General features: G+C 41.8%; 1 protein-coding gene across 2 annotated transcripts in view; it reads right to left on the bottom strand.

The window, feature by feature from the left end:
- THSD4 (thrombospondin type 1 domain containing 4) overlaps window positions 1-24,488 on the bottom strand; it is a 640,675-nt gene that overhangs the window by 321,484 nt on the left and 294,703 nt on the right. The window lies entirely within an intron of this gene.

Raw genomic sequence — 24,488 nt, 5'->3', positions numbered from 1 at the left:
GCAGGGGTGTCCATGAGTCCCGGCAGCACTTGGGGGGGCTCATGCTGGTAGACAGGGGCCTGCAGCCCATCACCCCTCCACTGTGCTGCAGAACAGAGCAGGAATGACATCTGCATAGGAACACAGGGAGCTTGAGGACCAGGAGATACGAACCATGGCTCAAGTGGCCAGCAAGAGCCAGCAGGGACCCCTTTTTCCTGGGAGCCACAACACTGTGTGTGTTCCCTCCTTCCTGCAGGCTCTACTCAGGAGAACACATGGAGAAAGGGGAAGAGAAAAAAGCTCAAGGAGGGTGGAACTTGGAGAGAAAGTTTTCCAGAGACTGAGTTAGTTCAAAGGAGACTTTTAACCAGAAGTGACTCACTTTATCTGCCCCATGCCTCTGTACCAAGGGGAAATACATGTCTACTGAAGGAGTTCAGGGAATGCCACCTCAAATATGCCCCTGGGGGGTGCTGACACTTGCAACTGAGGGCACTTGAGGAATAGTGGATGCAGACAGAGGCTTTCTCTGAGATTCCCTTATCTGTCTAAGGATGGATTCTCCTTAGAAGGATCACCTTCAGAAGGATCACCACCTTGATGAACCCAAACCTCCCAACATCAGGAACTCAACAGGCCTGATTCCCCTCCCTGGGATTCTTATCAATCAGGGAAGATTAACCAGGATCTCAGGAGAGCACCTAGAAGATTGACCCCAGCCTAGAGAGCTGCCACCTCTTCTCCTGAGACTTGCTCAGAGGCAACCGGTATTACCTGAGAACTTCTTATCTGTATAACACAACAGCTTTTATTCCCCACACATGTGGTTAATGAATTGGGGAATTGCGTGTCCATATGACCGCATGTGTTCCACTGACTGGTTGGCATTGCTGCCTGGAGGAAAGAAGCCTAGGCCTGGAAAAAACACAGAGCCCTTGTCTGTGCTCTCTGATCGCTGCCCACCTCCCCTCACCGTCTTCATAACTTTGAGGTCACCACCTTGAGAAGCCCCAAGCTCCTATTTCTTTTTGTAGTTCAGGCTGCTACACAGGTTCCCATCATCTGCTCATATTTTGTGGGACTCCCGTGCCTATGTACCTAATTAAATATGGTTGTTCTCCTGTTTTATGTCAACTGGAGCCCAGTCAAAGAACCTAGAAGGGTAGAGAGAAGCCACACACCACCACCCCCTATGCTGCCAAGAGGCAGTGAGGGCTCCTGAGCAATCTGTGCTCAGTTATGAACCAAGTGACATCTCCGCAGACTCCAATTTGTGGCTCACTTATGCTTCTTACACCACAACGGGTGCCATAAGTATTATTACTTTCATTTTGCAGATAAGAAATGTGTAGAAGCAGCTTGTATATGGACACACAACTTACAAAAATGATAGAAGCTAGAAGTGAACTTGATCCTTCTGAACCCAAACTCAAGGTGTCTGTTAGTTCCTTGTTCTGCTTTCCCCTAACCCTCTCTCAGCAGGCATAGTTCCCCTGGGTGAAAATTAGGGTAGGGAAAGAAATCCTCAGCTGCCTGCACAACTCTCACCTGGGCAGCGATCAGAGAGCACAAACAAGGTAAGGCTCCATGGTTTTTCCAGGCCTAGGCTTCTTTCCTCCAGCCAGCAATGCCAGCCAGTCAGTGGAACACATGCTGCTATAAGGACATGCCATTTCCCAGTTCATTAACCACAACAACCTGACCTGACTGGGGTGAGGGGGAGAAGCAACAGGTCTGCTGTCCCCTGCGTCTCCAAACACACACTCATGGATTTATACATTTGTCCAACACCAAGCTCTCCTTCCTTTGCTCCTTCTTTTGATTCCACCTGGATTTGCACATCACCCTCCCTTAGGATAATCTGTGTCCACCCTCAGTTGTCTTAGACCAGAGCACAAACCACTTCTTCGCATTGTCATAGCACTTTAATAAAAGGAGTAATTTCTTTTCCTACTTTTAACTCTAAGTAGTTTTTTTTCCCCCCAAGTGTCAACCAATCCTACTATGAATTTGTGATGAAAGCTGCCCAAAGCACTAGGCAAAGACCAGTTGGTGTTAACATGACTTGCTTTTCATTTCCTAGTAGTTTTGGGGTCTGTATTTTTGGTGCAAATCAGTTTCCTACCAATTAAGTCTACTTATTTCTAAAATGCTATTTCAATTTGAACCTAGGTTTTACCGTCAAATTTTACATCTCATTTTTCTCCCAACATTTTTTACAACCCATGCTAAAGTGATCATAAAATGTCTCTATGGAATGGGGACACCCGATTAACATCATTGTCCTTACTTTTGTGTCTTTAGATTGGATGGCAAAAGTACCAGTAATTGGATTTTTATAGTACTGACAACATACCCAGCTCTGTGCTGGGTGGTTTGCAAAGAATTCTGTCAGTCTTCACGATGGCTCTGTGAAGTGGGTTCTATGAAGGCCTTCATTTGTCTGAGTCACACAGAGGTTACACATTCTGCCCAAAGCCACACAGTAGCAGGTGAGAGAATCTAAACTGGAACCCAGGTCTCTCTGACGCCAAGGCCACGTTCTTCACCACTCTGCTATACAGCCACATAGAAAAAGGGTACAACATACCCCAAATAATTCGGTCAGTTAGAAGGAGAGTTTTACATCAGGAATGTTGAATAAAATACTCTTGTATGTCTGTCTACAAGAGTAATTTAAAAACCAATCCCCTAATGACTAACTCAACACATAAGCCTTCTCCATCCAAATAGCAAAGTTCTGACATGGTGACAACGTCCTCTCTGTGATGAGCATCATAGGACATGTGAACAAGGTGAACATGTTTCCCTTGACCCTCTGGGGCCATGCTGAGGCTGCCCGCTGGTCAGGCAGCACATGCAGGTAAGGCTGGCTGGTTTGTATCCTGGTTTTCCTGCTGTGGTTGCTATGAGGAGGAATGAACAGAAGGCAAGGGGGTTTCTATATAATCATCAAATGTGTTTACAGCCAGTCCCCAGTTTTCACCACCTCTCCTATGACCAATGCATTTACCCAGCCACATCTCAGAGCCACCTATATTTAACTTTTCATCACCTTGACTCAAGAATTTGTCAGTTTCCACCAGGCAGTTAATATTTTATCAGTAGCTGGCTTCCTGATCAATGCATGAGTGCCATCTAGGTGTGAATAGCGGGAACTGCAGCCACCGCGGGCAGATGGGTCTTTCCTCCATCTTTCTTTCAAATGCAGAAAGGACCCGCATTAAGATCTTGGTTACATGACTCTCCACTGGGCATTATATCTAGAAAATTGTGAAAATATGGTTTCTGGTTTTGGAGGCTTTGTGTTATATAAGACTGGAAAAAGAAGTTAATAAATAGAATTTATTTTGTTACTTAACTCAAGATCATAGGCACTGAAATCACTAAACGTCCCAGAATGTTAAGGAAGTTAGACTTGAGATAAAAAAAGGTTGTTTCCCAAATAGTTTCTACCACCAAAATGCCTGATTTTATCTTGAACAAATGAGCCTCTCTGGGCATCAGTGTTCTCAGCACTGTCTTCTCAATAGTCTCAGTGAGGGTGGCCGATAATATGCTGTAAGCCCTTCCTCCAAGGCCCATTTCTAGAATAGAACACAATCCTTCCACATGACAACTTATAATGGCTGCTATTTTGTTTCAAGCTGGCAGGCAGAATAACAAAGAGCAAAGCACCTTGTTACTTTTTGGAGGTAAGTAGGGTAGACATTGCCTACGGGCACGCACATTATACAGCTTGCCCTTTCTCTGATTAACATAACCCTGACAATGTTTGTATTGGCAATGTCCCCATAAAACCAGATCCATGACTGGCTAATGGCGGGGGTCCTGAGAAAGCTATTGTTTATATGAAGAAGACAAGGTACGGACTCAGTCAACAAGTACCTTATACCCTTAGCCCTTCTTCCTGCCTGGAACATGGACCCCATGGAGATAGAAGAGCCAGCTTGGACTCATCAAAACATGTGGTCACGTGCTCAGGGTAGAAGAGCAAGACTGTAGAATCAGCTTGGCCCTTAATGAATTGCAAGAGCATCTTTGTCAGCCCAAGACCTCTTCCTCTGGATTTACTGTTCCAAACCCTCGTTTGGTTAAACCTCTATTATTGGGTTTCTGTTACAAGTACAAAGTCATCCCTAACGTACACAATTCTTGTTTGTCATTTGCTTTTTTATTCAACAAATATTAGCATATGTCCCTGTCACTATGTGCTAGTAACTATGACAGATACTAAAAGACAGTCCCACCTCCAGGCACCTGTGGTCCGGTCTGGCAGGATAAATTCTACGGCAATGTCAACTCATCAGAAGGTATCAGAAGGAAGGGAGATGGTCAGAGAAGTGTCTACCAAGGTGGCTTCTTACCTGAGTATTTAGGGATTAATCTGGTCAATTACTAGGAGTTAGCCTGATAAAGAAGGGGGGAGAGGGCTACGGCAGACATTGTTGTTTGCTAGCCCAGTGGGCGTCCTTTTCCTCCATGTCAATGGCACCTTGGTTTTCATTCCAGTGTCCTCTCCCTCCCACCTCTGCGAACTTTGTTAAGTCCCTTTGTGACTGATAGTTCAGGGATGAGAATGAGACTCAGTTCTGACTAATAAGACAACAGGCGAGTTCTTCTTTGAAGGCTTCTAGAAAAGTTTCCCTCACTCTTTTTAAAGAGCATGTGCAAGAAAGAATAGGATCTTCCTCCCTTTGTTGGATGTCAGGTCTTTGGGAGATGCTCAGATCTGTGGCAGACATTCTGAAAACTGGAGGGAATTAAGCCTGCCAAGACGGCACAGAGTTCAGCAGAGTAGAAAATGAAGGGAACGGCTCAGCACCCGTAGCACAGTGGTTACGGCGCGCCAGCCACATACACCAAGGGTGGCGGGTTTGAACCCAGCCCGGGCCTGCAACAATGACATTTGCAGCAAAAAATTGCTGGGCGTTGTGGTGGGCACCTGTAGTCCCAGCTACTCGGGAAGCTGAGGCAAGGGAGTTTGAGGTTGCTGTGAGCTGTGACACCACAGCACTCTACTGAGGGTGACATAGTGAGACTCTGTCTTGAAAAAGAAAAGAAAAGAAAATGAAGGGAACTTTGTCCTCAATGACACCACCGAATTGCTGCCTTTAATCAACCCTAGGACCACCACGTGCCTCGACTTGAGGGAGTCAATAAACCCTGCTAGTGTTTAAGCTTCTTGGGTTGGATTTTCTATTATCTGCAGCTGAAAGCATCTGCTATGAAGGAACATTAGGCAGAAGCAGCAGCACAAACTCAAAAACTGAGAAACAGGGCATAATCTGACCTGTTTGAAGAATGAGGCATGTTGAAGACCAACATACAAGGGGAAAGAGAGGCGTGATACGCTACAGACTGAACAGAGACCTACACGCCGTGGAGGGATCCCTGAAGTTTTACGGCAGAGGAATGCCACGTTCAGATTCCTGTTTCACAAGATGACACTGGTGATACTGTATAAGAAAAGGCAAGGGAGACAGGAAGACCATTAAAGTGGTTGGTTACTTACCTACACAAGTGCTGATGATGCTTAAAGACAGGAAGTCGCAGTGAAAAGGAGGATGAAGAGCCAAGTATGGAGACCTATGAAGGTGGAGGTTTCCTTGGGGCTGCATCACCTCTGGATGTGGTGCGGGGGGGGGAAGGGAACAGGCATCGAGAGCAACATTTATGTTTCTGGCCAACGTGTTGCTCATGCAGATAATAGGAGGAAGCATCTCTGATAGTGGGGTTATTTTCCTTGGGGGGAGTTGAAGGAAATGATATTCTGTTTTAATTATCCCAAGGTTTGACGTCCCCGTTAGATGACTGGGTGGAGCCTACTTGCATGCAGTTGCTAAAAGGGGTAAAATATAGACTCATCTCCACAATCAAGCTCAGAAAATCTACCCCATCCTTAATGGTTTGATGTGCCAGAAAGCACAATGTCATAAGGAGCCCAGATAGTCTAATGAATAACATTTGAATCCTACAACCTTGAAAAGAACTTTCTGAGCCTTTAGACATGAAGTTAAATCATTAGTTCTTTCCAGCCAGCCAAAACAGTGGCACCAACCAATACTTCGAATTTCAGACTTGGATATCCAGCTGCCTACTTGGTATCACTGTTTGGGAATGATTAGAAGGAGAAAAGAGAAAACAGAGAGCATCTTGCTAATCAAGGGATCAGAACTTGAACTCTGGGGGTACTTCTGTAAATGTGACACATCTGTCCTACATGGTTGTGAGATCAGGGGACAGCCAGGTGCACCCGGCAAAGAACAAATAGATGGTATGATGGCAGTGCCCCCAAAGGAACAGTGATGCCTCCCCATGGCAATCTCATGACTACCTAAATAATAGATTCATTCGTTCATTCGAACCAATACTGACTCACCATGCTAGATTGTGGAGGATCAAAGATGAGTAAAACAAGGTTGGTTTTGAATTCAAAATATTTCTGGGCATCCATGGGGAAGCAAACATGGAAATCAAGTCAAAAAAGTAAACAAAGAATTATTGACGTCTTGATAGACGTCTGTTTGCACAAGAGAGGAGAGAAAACACTCCGTCAGAGAGCCAGACTAAGAGCCTTACAGAGAAAATAACACCTGAACTGAGTCTCTCCCAGTGAACAGCTATTTGTCAACATTTACAGGGAGGAAGAGACATTCAGGTAGGAGAAAGAGTAGGGGCAGAGCCCAGACGCATAAAACACAGGCCTGGCCTGTTCATAGAGCTCTTTGTGGTGGTGTGGCTGGAACGTATGTAACTCCAGCTTTAACCTTATAAAAGCCAACTATGTAACCAAATCTTATGTGCCCCCATAATAAAGAGAGACAAACATATTAACACTGTGCCCCTGCTTATTAATTAATTAATTTTTTGGAGACGGTGTCTCAAGCTGTCGCCCTGGGTAGAGTGCCGTGGCATCACAGCTCACAGCAACCTCAAACTCCAGGGCTTAAGCCATTTTCCTGCCTCAGCCTCCCAAGTAGCTGGGACTACTTGGCTGCCACAATGCCCGGCTATTTTTTTTCTTGTTTGGTTGTAGCTGTCAATTGTTGTTTGGCAGGCCCTGGCTGGATTCAAACCCACCATCTCCGGTGTATGTGGCTGGCACTTTAGCTGCTGAGCTACAGGCACTGAGCCGCCCCTGCATTTTTATTATAATGTTGAAATTGAATTGATCTTGGAAGCTTTAATAGATCAAACAATGCTTAGAAAACCACTTTTCTTTAGGAAAAAGGATGTAGCTTTGATCTCAGGGTGGTTGGTCTCAGTTTTAAAAACCTCAATCTATCCCAAAGGAAACCACTGGATTTTGGAACTAGGTATTGCTGTGGCAGGGTGCTGAGCAAACGAAGGATATATAATATGTTTAGTCACTTAACATCTGACTACGTACTGGAAAAGAAACCTCTATTCCTATTGAAATCCTAATTGGGTGAAAAATATGAACCAGATTTAAACTTCCAGATTAATAAACTATGCCTAATCCCAACACTTGCCCTTAAATGCCATTCTTAACTTTATTTGGTTTCTCATCAGTATGCATTTATTAATATTCATTTAAAAACACCTTTGGACCTCTTTTTTTTTTTTGAGACAGAGTGTTACTATGTCACCCTCATTAGAATGCTGTGGCATCACAGCTCACAGCAACCCCCAAACTCTTGGACTTAAGTGATAGTCTTACCTCAGCCTCCCAAGCAGCTGGACTACACCCACCACAATGCCCGCTATATTTTTGTTTTTGTTGTTGTTGTAGTTGTCATTGTTGTTTAGCAGGCCCGGGCCAAGTTTGAACCCACCAGTCCAGGTGTATATGGCTGGTGCCTTAACCATTGAGCTACGGTGCTGAGTCACCTTTGGAACTCTTGAATGAAAACTATCAAATCAGTGGAAAGTACTATGGTAAAGTTATTTAATTACATATGATAAAAGTTAGAAGAAAAAGGGCTCATTGTCATGGAGTGCTCAAATACAACTTAATTTCTGGATTTTCTTCCAAATCCAGGGTCGAATTGAATTTTGGTGAATTATGCATTAATTGTTGTTTGTTTGAAAAGCAGTAAATCCTCTAATTCGAAAAAAAATAAAAAAGAACGCAGAGGAAGGCAGCGGCTAGCTCACGCAGCTCACTGTGCTAAGGAGTTTGGACTTTTAACTGGGGAAAATGGGACAGGCACAGTGGACCCAGAAGCAGGGGAATAGTTTACTCTGACTTATATTTTAGAATCCTTCTGGCCTTGAAGCAAAAGCTAACTGAAAAAGAAAAAGGCAGGAAGACAAGTTAGGAGACCACTGCAATGTCCAAAGAACAAATGGCTGAAGACCTGAAATAAAGCAAAAGGTCAGGAAGGGGCAGAGTCAGGAGACTTCAAGGACATAGGACAGGCTGAGCTTGATCCCCACGGGATGTGGGCAGGTGGGAATGAAGACACCATCCAGCTGATCCGGAGTGGGGCACTAAGTGAATGGAGGTGCCTCTCGCCAATATCAGGGCATGGGAGGAGGGAAGGACAGTGAGCTCAGGTTCATCACAATCAGCCTGGGGTGCGCCGTGAGACTCGCAGGGGGAAATGGACGGTGGGGAATTAGTAGACAAGGCTGGAGCTCAGGAGAGCTCAGTTACAGAGGCCACATGGATTCGCTTGGCATATTTCTATCTTTTGACTGAGAATTGCACTGATGCATGATTGGATAATATTAGCAACGACACCTGTGGTCACAGAAAGAGATGGCATCCATGCTTCAGATGGATTCAGAGCGTCAGATTCGCCCTTGAGTTTTGCATGATTTCTGATTTGCCATATCTTAAATGGAAAGAGATCTGGAGTGATCTTGTCCAAACCTGTACTCAAGGTAAAGCTCCCTTCTCTGGTCCTAGTTCATCCAGCTTACCAGCTGGTCCACACCCAGCCTGAACATCTCTCTCTGCGCCTGCCGCCAGCCCATTGTTCATCACGCATTCTCTAAGCATTCGCACTGCCATTCCATTGTCAGGAGGTTCTGTTTCTTAGGAACTGTTTTCTTATGTGGACAAAAAGCCTATTAGCTCAGAAAGTACCACCTAAGCCTTGGACAATCATAGGATAGACAGGGTTTCAATTGAGAAGCAGTGACTCTGCAAGAAACACATAGAACAGAAACGACGTGTGTCTTTCCTTCTAGGCTTCGCCTCAGGCCCTTTCTCATCTATGTATACATGTGTATAAAACAAAACAGAGACATTCAAAGAGCATTTGTTATGTACCTTTACTTTAGTCTTGAAATCCCATTTGCCCATTGTGCTTATTAAAGCACAGAGCGTAGCAGTTTAAACAGTGCACACCACAGAGGGAATGTAGTTAGGATACAGCTTTGAACCTGCACCTTTTATGTTTTTCAAAGAGCGCGTGGAATTTTTTTTTTTAATGAGTGATCTGGGATACCACTGTTCTGTAAACGCCCAGCAGAGGGACCTAGAAATGACACATCTAGGTTAGTTTCTGTTGTGGTGTTGGGTTTATTTGCCTCTAACATGAACATGCATTTTTCAAAGGACCGTCTCCATGCTTCCTCTCAGCAAAATTCAACCTTCTCCTTCCTTACCCCAAATTCGGAAACACATCATGGCTTCCAACCACTATGGGGGGGTGGGGGAGTACTCACACATAAGGAGAGGGATATAATTTTCTCTTAATTGTAAATTAATCCCCAATGGATGGGAACCAAGCTGGTGGTAAAGAGACCTGCAGGCAGAAACCACAGCTTTGCCCCTTGGTTATGAACAGCATCCAGGAGCTCCCAGAGCAGCCCAGGGAGGGGAGGAAGAAACACAAGACGTCAGAACCCAGGCCGAGCTCCCTGAAAAGTAATGCTTTGAATTTAAAAAGGGAAACAACAACAACAACAACAAAAAACATTCACTTTTTCCCCTTTCAACTCTGTATTTTGAAACCTAAATAAATAGTTCCATGAACTCGATATGCCCTTCACCTAAATTCAGTTGACATCTTGCCACACTTGCCTCTTCCTGCTCCTCCCCTCGCCTTCTCCCCTACCTTTTTCGTATACTCATCAGTTCTTTGAACATTCCTTAAGCACCTAAGCGTCACCAGTCTGCCTTCAAAGGGTTCATGTTTATCATGGGAGACAGAAGTGTAAAGTCGAAAACAAGTTGTCAAACCCAAGAGACTAGGGGGCCCGGCCAGTGATGCCCACCAGAATCAGGGCCTCCGCCACAAGCAGAGAGCTAAGTGGGTAAAGAAGGAAAGGATTTCTAGGCAGAGGGAACTGCCAGGACAAAGGCAAGGAGGAATCAAAGGGTAATGTGTCCCAGTTCTGTGTGTCCCATTTTTAATCTCCCTTTAGCAAGCACATGGCTTAGCAGTCAGTTACTGCGTGCTGAGTAAGCTGTACCAGGCACCATGCTGAGGTTTTAAGTATCTTCTCATTTAATCTTCATGACGTTGTGAGGTCAGTACCATTATTGTCCCCACTTTACGGAAGTGGAAAATGGGGCTCAGAAAAGTTGAGAAACTTAATCTCTCTGCACATGACTATGTTTTTTTTTAAAGCTCTACAGGTGAACCTCTTTCCCCAAGAAGATCTGAGGCTTGCTTCCTCCCCTCTCTCCTGCCCTCTGTAACTCAAGTCAGCAGAGCAGAAGCCTTCTCAACCTCCGTGCTTTGTCAGGCACCATGGTTCCTTTTGTCTGAGCCTCGTATGATCCACATTTTCTGTTCATCTCATGATCAGCTCCTGTCATTTATCAGTCCCCAGATCCACTTACAATATTCTGGACAATTTCTGCACACAGTCATGTCTTTGCTCTCTGCAACCCTTAAACATGAAGATCCAGGCAAATGACCTCCCCAGACACATCCCCATGCCCTCACCACCACTACCACCACCAGCACTGCTATTCATTGTATGCAATGCACCCCATACCCAGCCCAGATCTTTAGACAAGAAACAATCTCTAATTCTGTAACTGAAATTTATGATATGAACTCAGAGAAATTATATGACTTGCTCAGGGTAGTTGGCCAGTGAATTTACACTCATACCTGGTTTTATATTTCTCCAATGAGAAATAAGATGCAAAAGAAGAACTAACTGAAAATATAATAATAACTGACTCAGGTCCAACTCTGAATAGCAGTTCACTTTACATGTCCATATACAATTGCCCCAAGGGTTATTTACTGTTCTTGGGGTTGTCATTAAAGAGAAATCAGCCTTCTAGTTCAAATTTTCCCCAGTCATTGCCTCAATTATTCCATTTCCTCTTATTTTACTAGGCTTATTTAGTTTATCCCAGCTCTAATTAAACAGTAATTCTCGTCAGTTTCCTTATAAGCTGCTTTTAAGAAGAATATGCAATTTCAACATTGAACACTAGATGTCACGATCAACCAGTTGTAGAAAAAGTCATCACCAAGCAGTATTAAGTCTCACATTTACTTAAGCTTTTGCTATATAATCTTTAAAAGTAGGAATGGTACATTTTATTTATTTATTAAGAAATGAGTATGATTGAGATGGATGTGTTACTTAGTTCAATGTAAGAATTTCACATTGTATATTGAAGCAGTACTCTGAACCCCATAAATGCATCAATGTACAAAGTTATGATTTAATAAAAAATAATTAAAATTAATAAATAAAAGTAGGAATACAGCAATAAGACGCAGACTTCCACTTGTAAAATATTAGATGGTCTCTAGCCTCACTCTGAGGGAATTAAATGTCAAAAGAGAGCTAATTTTTCTCCAGTGAGAAATAATAAGATCACACCAAACACCACTGAAGCACCCAATATTGTCCTTTATTTATACCATGTATTTGAAACCTCCCTTTGTAGAAGGGGAAATATTTAATTTTAATTAGGCTTTTAGAAACTGATTTGAAATCCAAAGGATCTTTATATCCATGGAAAGTTCATCGCAGCTCTTACAAGGGAGACAAACATATGTTAAGGTTTTATTAACCAAGGTTTCAAGAAACTAAGGCTAATATGTGGAAACCAAATGTTTGAATCCAAAATCTTTTTTTTCACATGATTGTATTCGGTCCCTTTAAACGGCAATCATAGCCATCTCTCTTCTTTATCCATTTGGGTGAGTATAGAGGTAGTAAGACACACCCCCCACCCCCCCAAAAAAATCTTTCCTCCTGGCTTATTCTCAAGATTTGGTTAGGAGATCAGGTCTAGAATATTCTTAAGCACTAAAATTACAAGCATGTTTCTAAGAATTTTGAATAAAATGTGAGAAAAGTAAGTAGGAAAAATAGTAAATTTCAAACCATTAGGAGATGGGTTGATAAACTTTTAACAATTGCTACGATCCTTATAAAATAAAATAAAACTGTGGAAGATACTGCTTATTTACTGACAGAAGATGGTACCTCGAAAGCTGCCAATAGAAGTGATTTTCTTTTCCCCTGTCAAACTAATTTGTTCTAAAAGCAAACAGCTGCTAGAACTTTTAGTCTGTGTTTTCAATAAATCTTCTAATTCTTTCTCTTTTTATGCTTTCTCCCAACTGTCCATGAGATCTTGACCTGGCCTACCATGGTTTTGTCATTTGGAAGACTTTTGATGATTGTAACTTCTGCCGTTCTGGTCCAAAACATCATGAAATTCTCATTTTCAATTAAGTGAAAATATACCATACACAGGATGTCTTGCTAAAGCTCCTATACATGGGTACACAGGTGGCATTTCCAAGTGATGAAAAAAGAAAGGTTTACACGAATGCATTAGCCCCAAGCAAAGCAAATTTACCTCTCATAACTTTTTTTTTTTTATTAAATCATAGCTGTGTACATTGATATGATCATGGGCATCATTCACTAGCTTCACAGACTGTTTACCAAGTTTCACATATACCCTTGTACCTCTCATAACTTTAAAGGTCAGTACGTTTTATTTCTCTTTCAAAGTGTATATTCTGGTATTAGTACATAAAAAGGCTTAGAGACTAATGGAATAGAAGAAAAAGCCCAAAATAATATACATATACACAGTAATAAAGAGGGAACTCCAAAATAGCGGGGGAAAGATGGACTATTTATTCACTATGGTAAAGGCATAACTGGGTAGCCTGAAATAAAGTAAAATTGAATCCACACCTCACACGATAAACTGAGACAAATTCCAAACGGATTAGTAAAAATTATAAAAATGCAACAGCAAAGAACCATAAATTACTGAAAAAAAAACACGGGACAAAATTTATTATTATTATTATTATTTATTTTTTTTTTTGTAGAGACAAGAGTCTCACGGTACCACCCCTGGGTAGAGTGCCGTGGCATCACACAGCTCACAGCAACCTCCAGCTCTTGGGCTTACGTGATTCTCTTGCCTCAGCCTCCCAAGCAGCTGGGACTACAGGTGCCCGCCACAACACCCGGCTATTTTTCTGTTGCAGTTTGGCCAGGGCTGGGTCTGAACCCGCCACCCTCGGCATATGGGGCCGGCGCCCTACTCACTGGGCCACAGGCGCCGCCCTTATTATTATTTTTTTAAATTTCAGGTTAATGTGACGGCACAACCAGGAGAATATTTTTTACAATACCAAAATGGAGAAGGTCTTTCTGGGACACAAAATCCAGAATCACAAAAAAGAAAATTATTAAATTGGCCATTTAAAAAAAAATTTTAAAACTTCTGCATGGCGAAAAAAGAAACAAAACTCCATAAGCCAAAGCAAGAGTCAAAAGGCTCCCTGGAAAAAACTCTGAAAAACAAAAAACCCCAATGAATGAATGAATATAATATGAAACAATGAATATAATAAATAATCTCTTTAATGTACAGGAAGCTCCTATAAGGAAAAAGCCAATAACCTAAAAGAAGAACGTGTAAAGATTATGAGAAGACAGATTATACAAAAGGAATGTAAATGGTTCCAGGCAAGGTGAGTACTGTCAGGGATGGGACTAGGGCAGGCAGGTGCCCAGGGCACAAGGTGGAAGGACACCCTGAGAATGCGGCAGGGGCATCCTGAAATTCTGCACCCAAGGCACCTCATTCACCTCATCCTAGTCTAGGCCCTGAGCAGTTCTTAAATATTTGAAGAGATGCTCAACCTCACTCAAAATAAGACAAATGCAAATGAAAACTACTGGAGATACCGCTCTTCACTTATCTGACCGGCAAAAGGCCAAAAAGTGGGTAATGAATCCCACGCATGCACTGCTGGTGGGTGTGTTAATTCTTCCAACCACAATTTGCCACCCACTAGCTATTAAAATCCCAAGTGCATATGTATTCTTGACTCCCTTCGAAGAGTTTATCCGGCAGATATTTCAAACACGTAAACTGACCCATATAGAAGTGTATTTATCACATTGTTGGGGGTCAGCAACTGATACCCCTAAATATACCACGCTGACGTGCTGAACTAACAAAGCACCTCAAGGTCCCTCTGACCTTCCACCCCACCCCTACCCAGCTCTCAATCTTCTGTCTCTCTCAAAACTGTCCTCTGAAGTTTCCTTAAAGTCTGCAACAGCCAAAGAAAACAATTACCTCCATCTGTCAAATGGTCTATAAAACCTGTGTATGGTGCCCCATAATCACATTAATGTACACAGCTATGATTTAATAATAAAAAATAAAAATAAATAAAAAAAATAATTCGACTAATTTGTAGGAGGAAAGACTCAAGTTTGCCAATATTCCTGGACAGAGTTTTATCACAAACTATTGTCTTCTATTTTGCTCCCTTTTAGTATTTCAAAAGGAATCATTTACCAGCCTTTGTCTGCTCTGAAGGCCCAACAGACTCTGTCCCAGGACACTGTATGTTCCCAAGGCTATTCATTTCCCCCTAAACATCATTTACTATCCTATTTACTATCCCTCAGATGCCCCATCTCCTCATCTCCCCTTCCCCTTTGAACAAGGGTAAATAAAACCTGGACCCCACTGTGGGTTACTGGGTAATCATTCTCCTATGGGTCCCCTAGCTATGCATGTTAGAATAAACTGTGTATGCCTTTTCTTCTATTAATCTGCCTTTTGTTGATACTCAGTGAAACTTTAGAACGTGTGAAGGACAAACCTTCCCTTGGTGCCTCCAGTTTGGGTGCTGTGAGCAAGATAACCAAAACCTTTCTGATCTTCTGAGAGCCGCAGTGAAAGGAAACTTGGTCCTGACAATCCAGCAGAAGGGTGAGAAATGCAGTCAGACTCGTGATCTCCCTTTGTGGAAACTAGTTGAGCAGACAGCAAAATTACTGTTGGTCTCGTTTTCCTTCCCAAATTTAAGATCAATGGGGGAAAAGCATTTGTATGACTAATCTTAGGTGTAGCAACTCTGGTGTATTTTGGGTATAAATATTCATACCGTCTGATTCTTTTCTTCCCAGAAATCGTCTTTGAATTTTTGCTTGTCATTGTCTTCCTGCATTGTTCTGTCCTACAGAGGGATGCCATCATGTAGAACATGGGCAAAAACCCCTACAAGCACATTCTTGAAGCCAGCATCCATATACTGGTGAGTTTTACAGTTCTCATGGGACTGGCATCTGTTTAAGACAAACTGTGCTGTGGGTCCCCAAAATATAAACCAAATGAGGTTCCCCTTTTGTCTTGTTTTATGCCTTTAAGAGTTGACCTGTAACCAAGGGGGAGCACTCTGTCTTATTCGCTGCCATCTGGGAGAAGGTTTTCAGGTCACATCCAGTGGCCAGTCTGAAAGGATGGAAACCCCAAGACATATACAGTTTTAAGCATCACTCTCTTTTTTCTGACTGGGACGGGCTCTTAGAAGAGTCTGTCTTAGTAAGGACGCCTTCCATACAAGGGATTTTGTCTGAATCTCTGTTGCTTGGTTAGTGCTCTTGGGAGGGCCTGCCCAGTGTCACAGGTAGCAGGCCTGTGACTGCAGGGACCCCTGTGTGTCCCTGGGTCCACGTGCTCATGGAGAGACTGTGGACAACCTATACTCACACCAGCCCCAACCACTGCTGGCCACAAACATCTTTTGCTATCTTAACCTGCTTCTGTGAGTATATTTTTGTGTGTTTGTGATCATGAGAGTTGCATCTTTTGTGCCTATTTTAAAGACACCACTTACATTCATGGTATTCTAAACCAACCTATGTCCAGTATTTCAAAGGTCCAGGTTAAGATGAGGTTGGCTGGTGTGAAGCCAAAACCCAGTTCTGCTTTTTCAAAAGAAAAATGAACTTAAATGGCTAGCTGTCTTTTACATGAGCAATTTAAATATAATTGTTAAGAATGAGTGAATTACATGAATAGGAAACATTTAGTGGATAAACTTGTCATTCATTTTAAAAATCTTTTCAGTAATTTTAAATCGTATAGTCATATTATGTTAAATTGAATAACAGGCAATAGCTGAGCCATATCTCCTTAGGTTAAAATACTAAAATATTAAGTATAAGTTTAAGCTTATATACTTTTGGCTTTTTATTTCAGGAAACCAAAAATTATTGAAGTTTTTTAGTAAACATGTCCTGTTCCACATTTAAAAAATGTTCTTTGAAAAACTCTGTATTTCTAAACATTATGAAATATGTCTTCATAAATTTTTTGGGAAATAAAAGAACTGCTGACTTTGTAAGTTTTTCACTGCAAACTAAAGCTACTAAGAGAAATTGTAATGCCATATGTATTTAAAACTACTAGGAATAAGGGAAACAATTCTGTATACAAAATATACAGGAGGGGGTGGGATGTGTTTCGTGAGGAAGATTTAATAAAAGGCTTAAGAATGTGGTTTTCATTTTAAAAAAGTAATTTTGTCTACTTTAGAGGTTATTTACAGGTTGTGTCAAAACGAAGAAATAATATAGTGATCCAAATAAAACTAAATGAATATAAAAAGTTGAGGGAGAAGAGAATAAAAAACTTTGCAAAGAGGTTATAAAAGGTTTATAAAAATTTTGTGTGGGTATCACAGCTGGCAAATATTGCATAGATATTTGTTTATAAAGTTTTATTGATATTAGCTTTAGTATTAATATTAATAACATACTGATACATGTACAAAAGTAAAATTTGATTATCTCTTTTAAGTAAGATTTTCATTAATATTGATAAAAAAATACTAAAAGATTTTGCTCACATTTTGCATTAAATGTGATTCTGTGTGCCTGTGTCCTTTTTATTAGGTCTTTTGATTATTTGGAAAACCGAGTCTTTTATCCAGCAAAAAATAAAGGTTTTTGCTTTTGGAAATCTTTTAATTATCACTTCGGTTAAATGAATGTGCCTTGTTTCACAGTGACCTATGATCCTATTTTTGATCAAATGTTTTGAACCTTTATTTTCAACAGACTTCTCAAAATCAAACCTCAAATTCTAAAGTAAATCTTTTTTTAGGATATATAAAAGTATAATTTATTTTACATTAGAATGAGGGAAGAGAGAGTGGAGGTGGGGAGATAGAAAGAGAGAGAGAAGAGAGCAGAACAGGGAGATGGCATGGCCTCCCAAAAGAAGGAAGGAAGAATTTAAAAGAAGCCTTTTTGACCTTGAACTTTTTTCTTAAGTTTTATAGCAATTGGGTAAAGTATACTATTGGGGGGAAAAAAAGGAAAACATTTGCCTTTCTCTACCTTATCCCTCCAAAATTCTTAAACTATTCATGAGTATTCATGTATATGGCAAAAGTTATTTGCATAAGTTCAAGAAAAATGTGTCATATAACAGAATATAATTGGAAATACTGGTAATTTTACCAAGACCTTGACTGAAATATCTTATTTTTACATTTGATCAGACAGCTTTAAGGAACTCAGAATGAGATTATGAAGCCAAAAGAAGGCCTTGGAGAAACTGACTTGATGCCTTATATACAATCGGTTGCCTGGAGGTAAGTAAAGAATGTTATTTCCTGATAGGCCAAGGAACTTTTAGATATTTTGAGGACCTCAAGAACAGCAGAATTCACCTAATTTGTACGGTTATTACAGACATAGTCTAAAGGCAAATCAAATCTCTAATCTGAGATTCCTTATGAAAAGTTCCAGCAAAGCCAATTTGAAAACAGCCTATATATTAAATCACTATTTTTATTGCACTTTATGGAAATAATCAAGCTGAGTTAATAAAATAACTTATTTTACAAATAAGCCAGGCTTATTATAAATATCTTTGGTAGAAAGGGGAGAGTAGAGGGAGAAAAACGTGCACCTGTTATTAGATTCTAGCTCTGTTCATTGTTTTTAAGGTTTTTTTCTTACCATTTGGACTGAATCTTGCATTTTTAGTTTCTTGCAATATCTGGCTGTGACCCTTCAAACGTTTTCAGTTTTTCCCCGGCCCTTCTGACTTAGAATCATTGAACACTGAAATTCCTTTTAAGTTGAAACTAATCAACTTGGCTTTGAAGAAAAATTACCACAATAGCTTATATTTGGACAAATCTGCACACAAACTACAATCCAAGAAAATCTGTTAGATTGCCACTGGTATTCTCAGCTGATTGCCCCCCAGACTCTAAAAAAAACTAGTTTGTAGACTACTCCAGATTTAACTTTTGTTTTCCTTCTGTTTCCATAGAAGGAAATGATCTGTTGAAGATCTGTTTGCCTGCATCATATACAGAGAGGCCTAGCTTCAAGAGCCCATCTACACTGCCAGATACATCTATTTAATTTGACTGGCTTATTCCCAGAAATGAGAGGTTAGAGTAATGAGATTATTTGCTATTCAGCTACTAACTTCATTTTTCTCTTTACAACCACCAAGCCAAATTTATAGTGTGTGACATTTCTTGGGAAGTTTCAGAAAAGAGAATGTTGTGGCACGGAGAACTGGGTAGATGGGGGTCAGGGATTTTGATGTTTGAATCATGAAAATGTATCATCTGTTTAAATTATGAAATAAAAACCTTAAGTGTTTTATCTGGCACTTTTGTCCTCAAATAACCACTTCTACCTAGATGTACAACACCTCAGCCTAGTTTTCTAAGGCTTTTCTATTCCATTAGCTGTGTTTCTCACTACTTGGTTTGACCTGACTTTTGGCAGGAATTTAAATGAGATACCCAAACTTAGTGTTAGGATGATGGATATTCCCTTTACTTCTTCACTCAAACATCTAGGCTTCTGATTAAGTCATCATTAAGCCAGGCAGCTTATCCTAAAATTGAATATGCTGAAATCCAACATATCCAAGCAGGTGGATCGCTTCAGCTCAGAAGTTTGAGACCAGCCTCAGCAAGAGCGAGACCCTGTCTCTATTAAAAAGAGAAAAACTAGATGGGTGTGGTGGCACACCTGCAGTTCCAGCTTAATATTTCAGGAGGTCCTGAGAACAGAGTAAGGGCCCAAACAGTTTAATGCTGCCTTAGTTAATTCCATTCTTTTTTTTTTTTTTTTTTTTTCAGTTTTTTTTTTTGGCCGGAGCTGGGTTTGAACCCACCACCTCCAGCATATGGGGCTGGTGCCCTACTCCTTTGAGCCATAGGTGCTGCCCAGTTAATTCCATTCTTGATTATTTTCAGGAAAAGGGGTTTCATAATCAGTCTGTAACTTGTTCTTTTGTTCATTCATTGATATACTTAAAAAACATTTATAGAATAATTTTAATCTGTTAAGCATTGAAGTTACAGTGTACAAAATGCACAATTTCTCTCCTTTAGGAGCTTAGACACATGTCAAATAGCTACAACATAATATGGTAGGCTTTTAATAGACACAAATAGAAAGTACTTTTCAGAACACAGTTTGCTTGCAGAGGGAAGAAGGGGGTTGGGTCCTCAAAGAGTTGCATAACCTTGGAAGACCAGGCTCGCTGTCTCACACCTATAATCCTAGCTCTGTGGGAGACTGAGGCAGGAGAGCAGCTTGAGCCTAGAAGTCCGAGATTGCAGGGAGCTATGATGGCATCACTGCACTCTAGCCAGGGTGATAGAGCAAGACTTTGTCTCAAAACAAACAACAAAAAAAAAACCAGTCCTGAAATTCAAGCAAATTAGAAGGTCTCCACCCTGTTTCAAGGCTGAATCATGCAAATATCTGGCAAAAGAGCAAAAGTGGAGAACAATTTACCCAATCCAATCTCTTGAAACAAAATAAACTCTAAGCAAAGTCCACAAAATGAATCCAGTAACCAAAAGTGGATAAAAAGCAATTCAGGGCAAAAGGGCAGAGAAATGAGAAGAGTCTATTTGTTTGGTTCAGGAAAACAAACAATAACGTTATCAAGGAAGAGACTGGAAATTCAAAGCCTGAAAACACACACACACACACACACACACACACACACACGCACGCACACACACATGCACGATGTCATCCTTCCTCAATAAGGGAAACACATTGATCCTAAGCTTATCTCTGAACATGTGGAAACAGTTACCTTGTTTTAATTTATTGAACAAATATGAAACTGTCTGGCACAAGTGGTGTCCCAGCTGGGGGAGGAGGTGTCAAAGCCCACAGTGAGTGTGGGCCAATGGCGGAGCTGTGAAAGCGCTGGGCGGTGGAGGTGACGACTGACCAGGAAAGCACAGCATGGAGGGTGAGGTAGAAGGGAGTTTCTTTCCCTTCAACAGAAGGCATCACGGGAGCATGCACTTGCACTTTCTTAGGTTCTTCTGCCATCAGCTCTCCAAGGACTCAAGAAATTCAATGTAAGGAACAGAAAAAAAACAAGGTGTGGGAGACAGGAGCTTGGGGAGGTGCCAGGAATTCTCCCCTACCTTCAAGGCCTTGAGTTGTAGGGATTTGGCCAAGGAGGTTTCATCTCCTCATTTTATCTGCACTCCATTGCCCATTCCAAGCCGAAAATGAGAAAGCACTGTGCTGGATTTAGGAAGGGACACTAAGAAAAGGGCTTCCAGAGGGGCGGGAGGCAAAACTGTCCTGCTAACCCAGGAAGACTACATAGCCCATAAGAATGTGGGTGTGAAGTAACCTAGGTACCCAATGACCAATGGAAAGAGACCATGTAGACCCATAGAAAAGGGAACACTGTCTGGGGGCGCAGAGAGGCCAGGTTCACTCCTGCAGACCTTAGCTGATTTTCCCCCTCTCCCACCTCCTTCCTTAGGGGTGAGACCCACTTAGGGTTGACCCACTTCCAACTGTCTTTGGAAGTGCTCTAAACTTTCTCTCTGTTCTTCCTAAATAGAATTCCTCTGTTATACTGAAACTTGTGCCGGTTATTTTTGCTCTCTATTCATGCTGCCTATTTTATTCTCAGTTTCTACTCACTTTTGCTTTCAATTACTGCAGTGCCTTAGTTGAATGTTCTAGCTCAGCCAAGTAAGCAAACCAGCTCCACTGGGTTCAGGGACCTGGGACCTGCAACCCTGGATTCAAGATTAATTTCATTTGCTGAAATCCAACATATCCAGGCACCAAGTACCTTGATTCATTTACATATTTACATATTTGAAGAGCATTCTGCTAAAGCAAAGCCCAGACACAACACAGCACGCCAGGCTGGATGTCACAGAGCTTACGTGCCCCTGGAGGCACAATCCAGCAGGCCTGCTGGGTCAGGGAGGAGCACGTCCCAGCCTGGCCAGCACTGGCGGCCTGAAGCCAACAAGCAGACAAGGAAGGGCCTAGACTTTTATTCTACAGGGACTAGGGAGCCACAGATGAAATTTAAACAAAAGAGAAGCACATGCAGATTTGTGTTTTGAAAAGATAGTCATTTTGGGAAGAGGAACTGAGGAAAATAAACTTCGAAGATGGGCAGAGAGTTAAATATAGTCCCTGAGTTTCTATCACATATAAACAACTCTTTCTGATTAACAGTTCAGTCTCAAGCTAATATTACTAATGCCCCCTCTGTATTAGCAAGTACAACACATTTCATCTTCACAACAACCCTCCGTACAATGGGAATGAATAATTCCTCCTTGACTGTGTCACTGACAAACAAGATAAACAAGTGAATTTGAAATGGCGTATAAAGGACCCGGCTCACCAGCTGGCACATGGCAAACTCTCAGAAACCGCCCCTTGCTGGCCTGCAGCAGCTGTGACACCTTCCTTCTCTGTGATTTTGAAGCAGCCTTTATTTTTTCCAGAGACCTACTCAAGTCCTGTTCCTTCACAGCCCAAGGCTTTTTTTCAGGGGAGAGGGAGGGAGGCCTTGATTTTGACTCTTTCATGAAGCCTGGGATTTCTGCAAGGCTGGTCACCAGGCATCTAGAGTTATTTTTCTCCTAGTGCTTTAACCATGTGACTCTGTTCTTTCAAATGCCTGCTATACCTTCAAAACAAATTTTCATCTGTTTTCATTAAGTTGTGAGCAAAAAATAATACATTCCCATCAAACTATGAAAATTCAGAACTTTCAGTTCAGCTGAAAGCTGAGGTAAAGTTTTAAAAAATCACAGCCTGGATAACGGGATGCTAAGGGATAAAATGATGTCTGTTAATCAGACATAAATGTTATTTCATTCACATACATGACAGTAATAACTGGGCAGGGCTGGAAGTGACTCTGAGATCTCTCTGAAGACTGGCCAGATATTCCTATTTGATGTCTAGAGCAGCGGTTCTCAACCTGTGGGTCGCGACCTCTTTGGGGGTCGAATGACCCTTTCACAGGGGTCACCTAAATACATCCTGCATATCAGATATTTGCAGTACAATTCTTAACAGAAGCAAAGTTACGGGTATGAAGTAGCAATGAAAATAATTTTATGGTTGGGGGTCAGCACAACCTGAGGAACTGTATTAAAGGGTTGCAGCATTAAGAAAGTTGAGAACTACTGGTCTAGAGGGAAAGAATGGGAATGACAGAGACAGAATTTCTGAGGGCTTCTGACACATTCTTTTGATTTAGGAGCTGTCAGAGACGGAGCTCTACTTGGTTAGCCCTTTCCTTCAAGGCCTGTCTACATGCAGTCATTAGCCTAAAGGCAGTATCTGGGATCCTTTAGTCCTTGTAAAGAAAGGGAGATCACCCAGCACCAAGGGACTGGAGATTGACCCCCACTGTCTCCCCCACTGTTGTACTTGCAGCTCCCAACTAGCCAGTTTTAGGATGTCTACAACGTTCTTGCCTCTCTTCCAACTCTTGGGTCTAAAGCACAGAGGAGCTCCAGCAACAGGGTAAACACAGGCCCTAGCTGGCACTAGAATGGAGCATTCCTGTTTGCAATGGGTGTGCCTGGGGCCTTTATTTGGCTTGGGGAGAGGACAGTACCCACCTCCCTGGGCTGCTTTTCTGTGGGCTCATCTCATATTCTTATGTGACACTTGTTACCTTTCATCAACTTCTGTTGGAGGCCTGGTTGTTTCTTTCAACTGTATGTGGTCAGGAGAGGTTTTGCAGAACTCTCTCAGATGCAGATACATATGGTCGGGAAAACTGGGAGTTAACAGCTTTCTCAGCCACAAGCCAGGAAGGCAGAGATATCACTTTGAATTCTGGGCTTTCAATCAAATATTCAGAAAAGGACACTTTACCCTTTGAAAACTGCAAAGTAAACAGAACCTCACCCGGGAAGCAAATGTACTTCTGATTATTTTAAACTGAAGGTCTAGAGAGGATGGGATAGTTACTGGTTCCAACAACTTCAAGGAGGGAGTTTTAGGCAAATGCACAGAGAACAAATGGGAAATAATATCAAAGTCATCTTTGTAATATCAGATTCCTATTAATATGCTCACATCCTGGAAAGTGTTTGTTTCAGCCTTTTGGCAATTATTATTTGCCGACTGTGTCGGCCTACAGTTGTAATGGCTTTGATCAATTGGTAAGAATCCATGTCCACATGCTTGTGTTTGTGTGTCTTTCACATCATCAGCTCAGAGATAGTTCATGCAACATTAAGAAATCAGCCCCCCCACCCATTGAAGAGACCACATTTCATCTTCCCTTCAACTCTATCCCACCCTAAATTTACATTTCTGGCCCTCTGTTAACTATCATGTATTGTAATCAGTGTTCCTTAAAACCTTGCAACTCAAAGTATGATCCCAGGACCATCAGCATCATACGAGAGGACATGTGAAAACCACTACTTTTTCTAAAGTAGTAGAAAATTGGAGGCCAGAACATGTCTCAGCCTCTAGGTACTTCCAATCATGCTTCCTGGCTCTCCTACTTAACATACATCAGATAGCAAGTGGCAGCTTTTTTATTTTTTGAGACACAGTCACCTTGGGTAGAGTGCTATGGTGTCACAACTCACAGCAACCTCAAACTCTTAGGCTTAAGCAATTCTTTTGCCTCAGCCTCCCAAGAAGCTGTGACCACAGGCACCTTCCACAATGCCCAGCTATTTTTTGGTTGTAGTTTGGCAGGCCTGGGCTGGGTTCAAACCTGCCAGGTCCAGTATATGTGGCTGACGCCCTAGCTGCTGAGATACAGGTGCTGAGCCAGCTTTTTTCTTCTTAACCTTCATTCAAAGTCTGTGAATATCCATCCTGCTTTGAGAAATTATTTTGCATCCCGTCGGAAACCTTCACCACTTGGGTGGGAGTGGAGGTTGTGCTTATAATTCACACTTCAAGGCCCTAATATTAAACTGTAGTAATTTACATTCAAAGTATAACAGGAACTTTCAGATGTT

This window comes from Nycticebus coucang, chromosome 6 (genome assembly GCF_027406575.1).
Source record: "Nycticebus coucang isolate mNycCou1 chromosome 6, mNycCou1.pri, whole genome shotgun sequence".
NCBI classification, from domain to species: Eukaryota; Metazoa; Chordata; class Mammalia; order Primates; family Lorisidae; genus Nycticebus; species Nycticebus coucang.
This window is presented reverse-complemented; position numbering and strand designations above follow the sequence as displayed.